General features: G+C 43.6%; 1 pseudogene; it reads left to right on the top strand.

The window, feature by feature from the left end:
* LOC101041451 (little elongation complex subunit 2-like) overlaps positions 1 to 1,802 on the top strand; it is a 59,749-nt pseudogene extending 57,947 nt beyond the window's left edge.
* Positions 1,803 to 13,166: the final 11,364 nt, after the last annotated feature.

Here is a 13,166-nt window from a genome sequence, read left to right as displayed (position 1 = left end):
GGGGATGGGAGCCGAGGGGAGGGAGAGCATTAGGAGAAATACCTAATGTAGAGGGCGGGTCGATGGGTGCAGCCAACCACCATGGCACATGTGCACCTATGTGACAAATCTGCACATTCTGCACATGTACCCCAGAACTTAAAGTACAAAAAAAAAAATTGACAATTGCCTCTGTGTTATACTGAGGACCAATGGATAACCAGAAAGACTATGCCATGTAGCCTGGAGAAGAAAATCTTTTTTTTCCAGGTGAGAAGAAAATCACACAGCTGCTAGGGAGGTGTTAGAGACGGAAATCTGAAGCTCCGAGGAGGGCGTCCAGGCCGACAGTTCACCACCAAGTGCAGAGGGGACTGTATGGAAAGAGGGAAGACAGGGGCTGCAAAGTCCCCTCGATTCCGTCCAAGGTAAGTTTCGCTTTCACTGTTCAAATCAGATGACGTATTGAAGCAAAGTTAGCATATTTGTTTCTAGTATCTTCCAAGCTCCTCTACAGAAATACGTATTTCTGACGTGCTCATCCTTTTCCAAGTAACAGGTCGAAGGCACAGCAGTCCCTACGACAGTGCTCCTAGAAGACTGAGTCACTAGGCCGGGCACTGCGGCTCACGCCTGGAATTCCACACTTCGGGAGGCCAAGGCCGGGAGTTCCAGATTAGCCCGGGGAACACGGCAACACTCCGCCTCTGCCAAAAACACAAAAATGAGCCCGGCATGGTGAAGTGCACCTGTAGTTCCAGCTACTCAGGAGGGTGAGGTGGGAGAGTCGCTTGAGCCTGGGAGGTGGAGGTTGCAGTGAGCCAAGATCACACCACTGTGCTCCAGCCTAGGGGACAGGGCAAGGCCCTGTCAAAAAAAGGAAGAAGAGAGAAAGAAGAAAGGAAGGAAGGAAGGAAGGGAGGGAGGGAGGGAGGGAGGGAAGAAAACCAAGTGACTAATTGGACGCATTAACTTTCCACAGGCACTTCTGCCTGAAAATGTCGACCAAGGAGGAACTAGGAAACACGGATATTGTCACTCGGGCCGCTCACCTGGAGCACCGACTGGCCTCACTCCGTCTAGGCAGTTACCCTCTCCGCACTTCACCATGAATGTGACAGCCATCATGGGTTTCAGTGTGGAGCTGACTCTTCCTTGCTCAAAGGCATTTGAAGGACTTTCTCCCCATCTTTCAGAATGTTTCCAGTTTTCAAGTGCTCTCATGAGAACTGGCTTTTTGTACCCTGTCCTTAGAGTTGTCTCCTCTACAACAGGTAATGACTTTGCCCCCTTTAATGGGCTCAGCTTCACCTCAGACCCCAGGACAATCCTGCTCTTAGTGGGTGAGAAATTAAAACTGTTCACGCGACACCCTTTAGAAGAATTTATTGAGTACTTTCAACAATCTTTCCTAACCTCATGAAACTCCACCTAATGGAATCTAGCTTTTTTCATTACCAACCCTCTTATTTATAATAAGGAGGTTCTCGTCTGGGTCTTTATCTGTATAACCTTTATGGTACCTGCACTCCTGCCAGCCTGGGTCTTGCTTTGCTCCCGTCAACCTTGTCAGATACTAGGGGCCTCTATAATTTCTAGACTCAACATGAAGTGCCTCAGTGGAGATCGGATCACTTGCAGAGCAGCTGTCTGCATGGATTTCCATCTCTTGCCTATTCTCCACTCTTCTCTATCCATCTTTGTTCCCATGGAAAGTCTCCCTGACGTGGACTAGAAGGCTCCAGTCCCACGTGCAGGGTGTCAGTGTCACTCCCAGGTCTGTACACCGCCCTGCTGCAAAGGCTCTGGCTGCTTTCGGCTGAACACATCCCAGTGTCTCTCCAGGTGATCTATTCCACAACCATTTCAGCCTGTTTTCTCCGGTACAGGGAGGCCCTCCGTGTGGGGTGAAGATCGCGGCTCTGGCTTCCTGAATGACATCCTCCCCACCATGAACCTTCTCCTCCCTCCACCTCCTCTCCGCTGCCTCCCTTCATCTCCTTCCTCTTCTGCAAAGCTGTAAGTTACTAGTGCTTTCCATCTGCTGCATCCTGGACTCAGGGTTTCATATGCAGGATCTCATTTAATTCTCACAACAGGTTGGCGTAGTCACCATTTTCATTCCAATTTTCAGTAACTAATAAGCTAAGGCTTACAATATTTAATGACTTGTCTAATAATAAGACATAGAATTCGGACTCAAAACAAAGTCTCTTTAACTTGGAAGCCCATATTTTAGTTACCAGATGAAAAAGCCTTTCTTAGCTCAGGGGTGATTGAATTACTAACCTTCTTTGAATGGATGCCCCCTTGTAGCCTGAATGGGTCAAGATTAAAGTTCAGCCAGAAACGATCGGTCTTGGAAGTACTGTGGATCAGACACTTAACTGACTAAATTAAAAGAGAAATGCGCTTGGAAGAATCAGGCAGACTGGAAAGTCAACCACAGACTCAGCCACAACCAGGGAACTGCCCACACGGACCGCGTATGACAGTTCTCAAAAGCCTGAGTGGGGCCGAAAGATAGCAACAGCCCATTTCAAACACACGCGGTGTGTCTCGTCTAGGGATCTGGTCTGTGAGCTCAGGGTCCGTTTTACTGCCCACACCTGGGACAGCCAGACAGCACTCGCTGATGGGCAAAAAATGCCATTACAGATGTTGTCTGTCCGGCCATTCTGTCACCAGACACTCTGCCCTCATTCCTTCCTTCTCTCACTTATTTTTTCCCATTCTGGTGTGGACATTTTAGTAATATTTCAGAAGCCAAGACATGAAAGTAACTGATAAACCTTGCTCTTGAAAACCCTTCCAGCCTTGGAACTCAAGATTCCAGCAGTCTTAAGAATCTTTCTTTCCTTCTTTCTTTCTTTTTCTTCCTTCCTTCCTTCCTTCCTTCCTTCCTTCCTTTCTTTCTCTTTCTTTCTCCTTCTGTTTTATTAAAAAAAAAAAAAAAGAAAAAAAAAACTTGGGTTTACATACATTTATCCATGCTAAGAAGACACAAAACAATTTAAAACATCAAGTACTTCCCCTGGGCTAAATTTTGGCTAACTTTATGCCTGTAGCAATAGAAAAACTATCTGAAAATTTAAAATTTGAAAACTTACAGGCACAGCATTAAAAGCATTGTTTGCATTTTCCCATTGAAACCTCATGAATATATCCTAGGAGGCAATATTATTACTACACCTTTTAGAGATGGATACACCAAGAGTTACAAAAGTAAATTTAAGTAGCTTTCTAATTTAGGAAAGTAAAATCGGGGCCAGACACTGTGGCTTGCACCTGGAATCCCAGCACTTTGGGAGGCCACGGTGGACAGATCACCAAGTCAGGAGTTCAAGACCAGCCTGACTAACATGGTAAAACCCCATCTCTACTAAAAATACAAAAATTCGCCAGGCGTGGTGGTGGGCACCTGTAATCCCAGCTACTCAGGAGGCTGAGGCAGGAGAATCACGTGAACCCAGGAGGCGGAGATTGCAGTGAGCTGAGGTCGTGCCAATATACTCCAGCCTGGGTGACAGGGCAAGACTCCATCTCAAAAAAAAAAAAAAAAGTAAACCTAAGTATCTAGAAAAGCAAATGACGGATGGAAACGGAATTCAAATCCAAATATGTCTAACACTAGTGCTCAAACCATTAACTGACTATACATATTCTGCTATTAACTGAGAAATAAAGACAGATGGCTTCAGCCACTTCATCCTTGCCCAGTTTGGGGCAAGTTCATCAACTTTCATTTTTTTCTCTATAAAATTAAAATTTTAATGACATTTACCTTCTAAGAAGGTTGCATGAATTAAATACATGAAACTAGATATACAGTGTATGGTTAATTGAAAATTACTGGGTTTTTTTAACTTAGTAAATTCAGCTGACTCAGTAGAAAAAAATTTTCATAACATCCAAAAAATAATAAAATGAATAAAAATTTTTGGAAAGACAAATGTTCCTGAATGCAGTCTAGAAGAAGTAATAATTTAGCTCCTTAGTCTTACATCCTATATTTAGGTGAATAAACTCCATTATGATAGATTTTTGTTTACAAATTTTATATTTGAAGAAAATATACATATATCTATTTATTATTTTAAAAAGGCTACTTGGGGCCAGGCATGGTGGCTCACACCTGTAATCCCAACATTTTGGGAGGCCAAGGCGGGAAGATGGCTTCAGGACAGGAGCTGAAGGCCAGCCTGGGGAACACAGCGAGACCCCATCTCTTATGAGAAAAGTTCTTTTAAAGGGTCCTCGAAGGTGCTGGATTAAAAGAACTCCTTGATGTAACAGTTCACGATATATTTACAGTGGGCTGAGGTGGTGTACAGCATGTTTACACATGAACAAGGACTCAGACCGAACAAAGACTCAGGTTGGAACCTGGAGGAGAAGAACTGGATGAAGAACTATATCCTCTTCCATGCATTTACCACCTGCCATGAAAGATTATGCAATTCTCAGATGTTTAACAAATCCAACTATTTTTGCCAATAAGTACTTTCATTTTGTCAAACTAGCAACCTTGCTAAACTGACAATTCCGAAGTGGATGTTATTTTGTGTTTTGTAACTGAAACTGCCAAGCTCCTGTTTTAATCTCGCCAGTCACTGCCACCGTCCAGAGCCTGCCATAAACTCAGCTTCATTCATTCACTCTAAGAACCAAAGTGCTCAGACTAATCATCTTGTGGTCCACACACTGGGGACGTTTTAATGATTAGATAGAATTTGTTGCATATGAAAAAGCAATTGGTGTGTCAGTAATTAACCTACAAACAATCAGTCTCACCAAAACCGGCAAACTTTTATTATAATTCATTTTCTTTTCTACATTCTGACTACATTATCAGTTCAACAAATCATACTCAAAACACATCCAAAAATTCTCTCATTTTTTTTTCATTGTTAACAAAAAAGAGAATACCTAAGGGAGCTATCTTCCTTTACTTTCTTTAAAAAACCTTTGACACTGTTTTCTTTGTAAAAGAAAGACGACCTGGAATCAGCTTTGGAAAGTGGCTTTAGTTCTACCCCCATCAACAAGTGAAAATAGACGGAGCAAACCTGGGAGACTTAGTAAAATAGAAAGAACGAACCTATTTCTCCAGGTTAGTGTTCTCAATAATTGCACTTTGTCGAGGCTAGGACAACCTAATTGCCTTTTTATTTTTGCCCACATAATTACCTTAACTGAACTCAGATCTGGCATGTTTATGGTCCCAGAATCATCATTAAGCTAAAAATTGAACATTCTATCTTACCCTGAAAAAGTCCAATTAAGCCCACTTGGAGATTTCCACTGAATGCCAGCACTGATTTCTTTCCGTAGATATCAAGAGTGCCAGCATGTCACACCAGAGAGGCCAGTAGTCAGCTCATTAACAAGACTGATGACCTGTACCAGCAGCTAGATCTTACTGACATGAGTCTCTCAGTGTAGACTGTAGTCCCATCCTGTGATACTGTAGGAAGATCAGGGAGGTCATCTCTCATTAAAAACAAGTTTATATGAATGGTTCAAAATAGAATGATCTGAAGAACTCAACTGGCTAGGCACGGTGGCTCACGCCTGTAATCCCAGCAGTTTGGGAGGCCGTGGTGGATGGATCACTTGAGGTTAGGAGTTTGAGACCAGGCTAGGAAACATAGCAAAACCCCGTCTTTACCAAAAATACAAAAAAATTAGCCTGGCAGTGGCAGGTGCCTGTAATCCCAGCTACTCAGGAGGCTAATGCAGGAGAATTGCTTGAACTTGGGAGGTGGAGGTGGCAGTGAGCCGAGATCGCACCTCTGCTCACCAGCAGAGTGAAACTCTATCTCAAACAACAACAACAACAACAACAACAAGAATTCAACTTTGGAATGATGCCAAATCTTTAAACATTTGCAGCTCTCACACTTCTGTTTAAGTGGTTGATATACTGACGTAAGCAGCACAACTAAAATTCTTCTACCTCGGTTTCACTTCAATGGGAGATGCAATATGCAAGCTGATGACTCTGACCTTCCGCCCAGCTTTCTCTTTATTATTAAGACATGATTTTGTTTTCTCCAAAGCCGAAGCTAAGAATAGAAATTAGATTAGTGTATCTGCTAATTCTCTCATCAGTGGTGGTGCTGCAGGGATTCGAGACCAGAGAGACCCATGGGTGAAACAGGAGGGTTTTGTTTAGGTGCGCCTGCTCAGTGGATCTGTATCGAAAGCTGAGCCCCAAACCAAGGCAGGGTTTGACCCTTTATGAGTGAAGTACACAGTGGTTCTTTGGTTTGGTTTCGTTTTTAGTGGAAAAATCAAGGAATGGAGTGAGTCCAACACACGCATAAGTTTTAGGGTAGAGACCCACAGCCAGGAACGTAGCAGAGAGCTGAATTAGTGCCCAGGAACTAACACTGTCCACCCCTCCACACACACACACACACACACACACACACACACGCACACTCACGCTCATACCCGAAGAATCACAGAATTATTCAAGACGGCACTGAACACCACCGGCAGCAGGAAACAGAGCGAATGTTGAGGCTGAAGGAGGACTCCAAGTGACACGGGGCTCACAGCTTTCTCATGCGTCTGTGATACACACACACTGAACCCAAGTGCTACTTTCCATCTGCAACAAGTCTTTCACCCTGGTATTGGCCGTGTGAATTAGGAAAATGAACCGGTTTTCGAACAAAAGAACAACTGGCAGCATGGTGCCCTGGCAAACGCAGGAACTGAAATACACGCTCCCCTGGGCTGCCTGCTCTTAAGGGAATGAGGATATAACGTCAACGATCGGCACCTTTCCAGCCCCACCAACTGAACTCCATCCAGCGCTGCAGTGACAGCAGTCAATCCAGGCTTTTCCGGCACTTGGAAGGTTAGCAAGAAGGGATCACTCACACTACGTGTGTCAACACCCCCGCATTAGAGGACCCAGTGCCGCTTGCCTGGCAGTTGAGCAGTCCCATTTGGGGGTTCTGGGATCACAACATGTATTATCACAACACATAGCACAGGACCTCTCTGCCCTATCTGCACTGCAGAAGTCAGAAGCCAGACCCAGATTGCACAGAAGGCAGTGATGTGTGACCGCTTAAGGAATGACCTGCCGTCTCCCCGTAAATGCCTGGTATATAGGATGATTTCTGTCCAACACGCCAGCCTTTTGACTAACTACCTCCCAAAGTACCTTTGAGGAAGAAGCCGTTGTTACAGGTTTTGTTCTGGGGTTGGTTTGTTTGTGTGTTTGCTTTCAGTAAACACAGAAAGTGGGAAAGTCAGTTCAGAAGGTCTGAAGAGGAAGAAAGGGATCAAGGTTTTCTTCCCAGGTCTTTGTGGAAAGGCACTCAATGTAGAGAAGGGCTATTGGGAAAGCTCTCTCTCTAACTTTCCGAATGGGCACAACAGCCTGCTTCAGGAGCCTGGCAAGTGTTTGAGGGGGTGACCAGCCTCCCCATTGCCTCCTCTCCAGGCCTCCTCACTGGATTCTCACAGACGGTCCAGTCACAGGCTCCTAGCCATGCTTCTTAACTGAAGCCTGAGAGAGATCAATGGTGTAAAACGGCAGCAGCCACATGTACTCACTGCCTCCTGAGGGCCCAATTTTTTTTTAAGATGGAGTCTTACTCTGTCACCAGGCTGGAGTGCAGTGGCACAATCTCTGGTCACTGCAACCTCCACCTTGCCGGTTCAAGTGATTCTCCTGCCTCCACCTCCAGAGTAGCTGGGACTACAGGCACGCACCACCACACCCAGCTAATTTTCTGTATTTTAGTAGAAACGGGGTTTCACCGTGTTGGCCAGGATGGTCTCGATCTCGACCTCATGATCTACCCGCCTTGGCCTCCCAAAGTACTGGGATTACAAGCTTCAGCCACCACACCCAGCTCAGCTAACAAGTACAGACTGCCTCCTCCGGGCCAGACTCTGTCGTAAGTGCTGCATTCACTCATTTAAAAACAACCGTAGGAGAAAGCTGAGGCCAGAGGCGTGAAGTAAATTCACACGAGGGCTGCACCTCGCAGACTCTGAAAACCAGCTCACGTAAATCAGGACTGGAGCCAGCATTCTTTTCTTCGGTATTATATCTAAGTTTTCTTCCCATTTCTGAATTAAACCAGTCCTCCAGGCCGAGGACTAGTGCCTCTGCCATCACTGTGGAGTCCTTCGTACCACATCAGTCACCGTGAACCCAGGAGGCGGAGGTTGCGGTGAGCCGAGATCGCACCATTGCACTCCAGCCTGGGTAACAAGAGCGAAACTCCACCTCAAAAAAAAAGAAAAGAAAATTATGCAATCAGTAAGCTAAATCTGTGAAGCAAGGAAAAAATAGAAAATCTGGGAAGCAAGGAAAAAATAGAAAATTGTCTGCTTCTTCTTTTGGAAAATGATGGAGAAAACAAAATTCCAACAAACCAATCAACAAATTTTCCATCTCATTGAGAGCTGGCAATTTCCACAGCTCCCTTTGAAACAGACAGCATGGGCTCCAGCCAGCATTTTCCCAGCTCGACCAATAGACTGCTTTTTACAAGCATTTATTTCATCGTTCTATGGCAACCATGTGCCTGAATTAACTTATGACTATACAGAGATACAGGGACAGATTTTTCAGGCTTTATCACAGGAAAGAGCAGGCCAATATGGAATTAGTTGTACTTGGTCTAGCAGAGGAGTAAAGTGGAATTCACCAGAAAGAAATGTGTTTGCATCGTCTCAGCCCCTAGATTTTTTCACTTTCTTTTGCATGTTAAGGCTTTCTTCTGGGTACCAAGAAAAAAAGAAAACATTAGCAAATGTCTAATTAAACTAAAGCATTTTATGTTTGCCAGTACAATTTGATCCTTCTTACTGTAGTCCATAAGTAATTTTCACTAAAAGTATTATGTTTTTAAAAAGATGTGTCTTGAAAATGGAAAATATTTTTGCAATATGTAAAAATTTACTTAGCACTTTTCTGCAAAGCATTGGCATAAATACTGGGTTTGTGGAAGTGGGGACATCGAGCTGGACATGGTGGCTCACGCCTGTAATCCCAGAACTTTGGGAGGCCAAGGTGGGCGGATCACCAAGGTTGAGAGTTCACCAGCCCACCCAACATGGAGAAACCCCATCTCTACATACAGAAAACAAAAGGAAATAATTCGGGCAATTTTTGTGCACTGAAAAACAGTGCCTGCCGTAGAAAAGATGTTTGATAAATATTTGTGTGAAAAGTGAAGAGAACATTAATAATTGCAAATTGTTGTATAAATGAGCAACTTGCAGTAATTAATTTAGGAGTTTGTAGCAGTGACTGGTGCTAAAGACCTCGAATCCTGCAGTCTAAGTTACTTAAATGTTCTCCACCTCCGTGGGTCAGGAGGAATAAGCAGAATCAGCACCTGCACTCTCGGTGGGTGACTGCTGCTGTATTATCATTCATAGGCGGTAAAAATGATACACTGAAGACAAACTAAATCCACCTCATTTGCAATATGATTTAGGATAAGCCACCAAGATGAAAGAAATCCTGCTCTGCATTGTTACCTCATTAGAAAAAAAAAAAGGCAAAGAGATAATTTACTTAAACATCCCAACACTGTATAAATAATACGGTGACCTAAACGAAAAGCTTTTAAAATGCCACTCAGCCAGGCACGGTGGTTGGCGCCTGGAATTCCAACTACTCAGGAGGCTGTGATGTGGGAAAGATAAGAAGACTTCCTTCTCTCCTTCTCTGGCAAAAAAAAAAAAAAAAAAGAAAGAAAAGAAAAAGCCATTTATGGCTAAATGAAAATTTTCTGGCAGGGTGCAATGGCTCACACTTGCAGTCACAGCACTTTGGGAGGCCAAGGCAGTCGGATCACCCGAGGTCGGGAGTTCAAGACCAGCCTGACCAACATGGAGAAACCCTGTCTCTACTAAAAATACAAAATAAGCTGCATGTGGTGGCAAATGCCTGTAATCCCAGCTACTCGGGAGGCTGAAGGAGAATCACTTGAACCTGCGAGGCTGAGGTTGCCGTGAGCGGAGATAAAGTGTACTCCAGCCTGGCGACAAAGTGAGACTCGGTGGTGAAAAAAACCCAAAAAGTAGAGAGAGGATGATGTGAAGAATAAGGTCTCCCAGTGGTCATGGTAGAAAATAATATTAGAAATAAATGAATGTTATCTTTAGATTGAAGGAATTTTTTTTTAAAGACAGAGTGTCACTTTTGTTGCCCAGGCTGAAGTGTAATGGTGCCATCTTGGCTCACCACAACCTCCACCTCCTGGGTTCAAGCGATTCTCCTTCTTCAGTCTCCCGAGTAGCTGGGATTACAGGCACTGGGCACCACGCCCGGCTAATTTTTTGTATTTTAGTAGAGACGGGGTTTCACCATGTTGGCCAGGCTGGTCTTGAACTCCTGCCCTCATGTGATCTGCCCGACTCGGCCTCCTAAAGTGCCGTTGGAATGACAGGCGTGAGCCACCGTGGTGGCCTCCTCTCTCCACTTTTAACCTCACTTGGGCAAGAGCCTGAGACCAGTTCTTCAGGTTTCTCTTTGCAGGTTTGATTCTCCCCCGAAGTGCCAGCTCCAGCCACCTTGGAGAGAGAACACTGCAGTCGTTACGCCTGCAGCTGCAGGCTGGGTGACAACGAAACCCCACAGCTAAAAACGTAAACGTTTGGCAGTGTTCCTGTATAAAAGTGATTCTCACTGAAACTGTAAAAGTGCAAGGCAGGTGTATACGGCAGCGCTCAAAGCAAATAAGAAGAAGCCTGGTCGTCTGTCAAAGTTTTCATGTCGCCGTTGGGACGGCGTGATGTGGGGCAAGCGTTCGACTGCAGCGACTTGCTGTGCTGTCGAGCAAATCTCTTGTCATAGAAATCTATTCTGTAATGCCTTTTTACATTTCAAATTTTGAATTATTCATTAAATTTTAAATGTATATGTGAGTGTGAGCCTAAGTATATATGTTTAGCTTGTGTTTTAGGTATTGGTCATTTACATAATTTATATAGATTTATTGAATTATTCAGAAATAGAAAAACAAATTCAGTGTGAAAGGTAACATAACATATGGGCGAACCCATGTTTTGTTTTTGCTTTTTTGTTGTTGTTGTTGTTGAGACCGTTTTACTCTTGTTGCCTAGACTGGAGTGCAATGGTGTGATCTCTGCCCACTGTAACTTCTGTCTTCCGGGTTCAAGCAATTCCCCTGCCTCAGCCTCCCAAGTAGCTGGGACTACAGGCATACATCACCACGCCCGGCTAATTTTTTTGCATTTAATAGAGAGGGGGTTTCACCATGTTGGCCAGGCTGGTCTCCAACTCCTGACCTCAGGTGATCCACCCGCCTCAGCCTCCCAAAGTGCTGGGATTATAGGCTTGAGCCACCGTGCCTGGCCTGTTTTTTGCTTTTTGATTGCCAAGTTTAAATTCACAAATCAGGTTAAAGGACGTCATCTGAGTAAGTGTGGCCATAAGAACAGAGAAAAATTTATCAAATCTAGGAATAAATAATAAATTACCAATGAATGTCTTCAAGTTCTTAAAGGAAATACATTTATGATAAAATGTATGAGCTGTTAAGAAATGAAATTTACGTTCATGAAAGCTACACAAGCAAACACAAATAAGACGAACTTACAGAGAAGATCCAGAATCTGCTGCTATGTGATGCTTTGTCTAGACGATTGCTACCGTAGTTATTTGTTTAAAGAGGCAGCTGTCATTTTGCATCCTCACTAACCAAATTGCTGCAATAACGTTACTAAAACGTAGCAGGAGCAGAGATTTCACTTCCAAGGAGAGATGTCTGCTTCCAGCATTTACTATCTTGCCTTTGAGGTATTTTTCTGAAGGTTTTAAACAACCACCCAGGCAGTTCCTGTTTTAATTTATGTGACTCTGTGAGTCCCCATGGCTGTATTCTAAAATCAGCCAAAGGCCCAGTAGCTCCCTTCAGAGGTGTCATTTCCCTTTCGAGGCCATGGTCGCAGAGACAGTCAGCGCCTCTCCATCTTCATGGGACTGTAGACTTCCAGACGCAGCCGGCTGGCTCCTAACTGTCCATTTGAAACCCGTGTTTTACCCTTTGCTGCATAAACGGAGGGTTGGTGCAGGCCCCGCTGCTTTTTGTCAAATCCAGTTCCAGCCGGCCCATCTGGGCAGACTGCGTCAACACAACTTGGTGAGACTAAGTTTTTGTCCTTAGATTCCATTTGAAATTCTCAATCACATGTTTATTTAACCTCTAAGTCAGGGCAGAACCGGCACTGTAGGTAATGCCAATCTGATTTAATATAATAGTTGTTTAACTATATCTTACCAAAAAAATCAAAAATTTGTATTAGAATTCTACGTAGCATCGTTTTTGTACATCACTGGTTTTATAGTTTTATTGACTATGACTGACTATTACTCATTAAATTGTGCCAGAACTTACTACATTTAAAATGTGGTCGTATTTTAATCTTCAAAATAAAAAATGGGTATCTATTAATAATTTATGACAAAAGATTTATCTCGCTTTCAGGTAACAGTTTTTTTTGTTTTTTTTTGGTTTTTTTTTTGACACAGACTCTTGCTTTGTCACCAGGCTGGAGTGCAATGGCATGATCTCGGCTCACTGCAACCTCCACCTCCCGAGTTCAAGTTATTTTCAGGCTTCAGCCTCCCAGGTAGCTGGGACTACAGGCGCATGCCACCACGCTCAGCTAATTTTTGTATTTTTAGTAGAGATTGGGTTTTACCATGTTGGCCAGGATGGTCTCGATCTGTTGACCTTGTGATCCACCCCACTTATCCTCTGAAAGTGCTGGGATTACAGGTGTGAGCCACCACACCTGGCCACTTTTTGCTTTTTTGATAACACTTGCCTTCCATTTAATTTTGGAAATGTTTCTAATTCAACTGAGCTGAATAGTTTATTTATTTTCATGGATCAACTGTAATCGTGTGGAGTTTAACAGTGAGTAAGTATTATAGCTAGCTAGCATAAATTATGTATCCTGCTTGACATGAAATCCCTTATTATTAATATTTTTACTTTAATTTACGGGAACTATGTCATATTAAAAATAATTTTTAAAACAGGAAGTTATATTCAAGTTATAGAGCTGTGTCTGAATTTGACATTTTTCGCTTTCCCCAAATACCACAACCTCATGACCCTTACTTTCATGGTGTGAAGACTTAGCACAAAGTCAGCTCCACCTAAGGAAAA

The sequence above is a fragment of the Saimiri boliviensis genome, chromosome 3, assembly GCF_048565385.1.
Source record: "Saimiri boliviensis isolate mSaiBol1 chromosome 3, mSaiBol1.pri, whole genome shotgun sequence".
Taxonomy (NCBI): domain Eukaryota; kingdom Metazoa; phylum Chordata; class Mammalia; order Primates; family Cebidae; genus Saimiri; species Saimiri boliviensis.
Note: the sequence above shows the minus strand (reverse complement) of the source record. Positions and strands in the feature narration are given on the sequence as shown.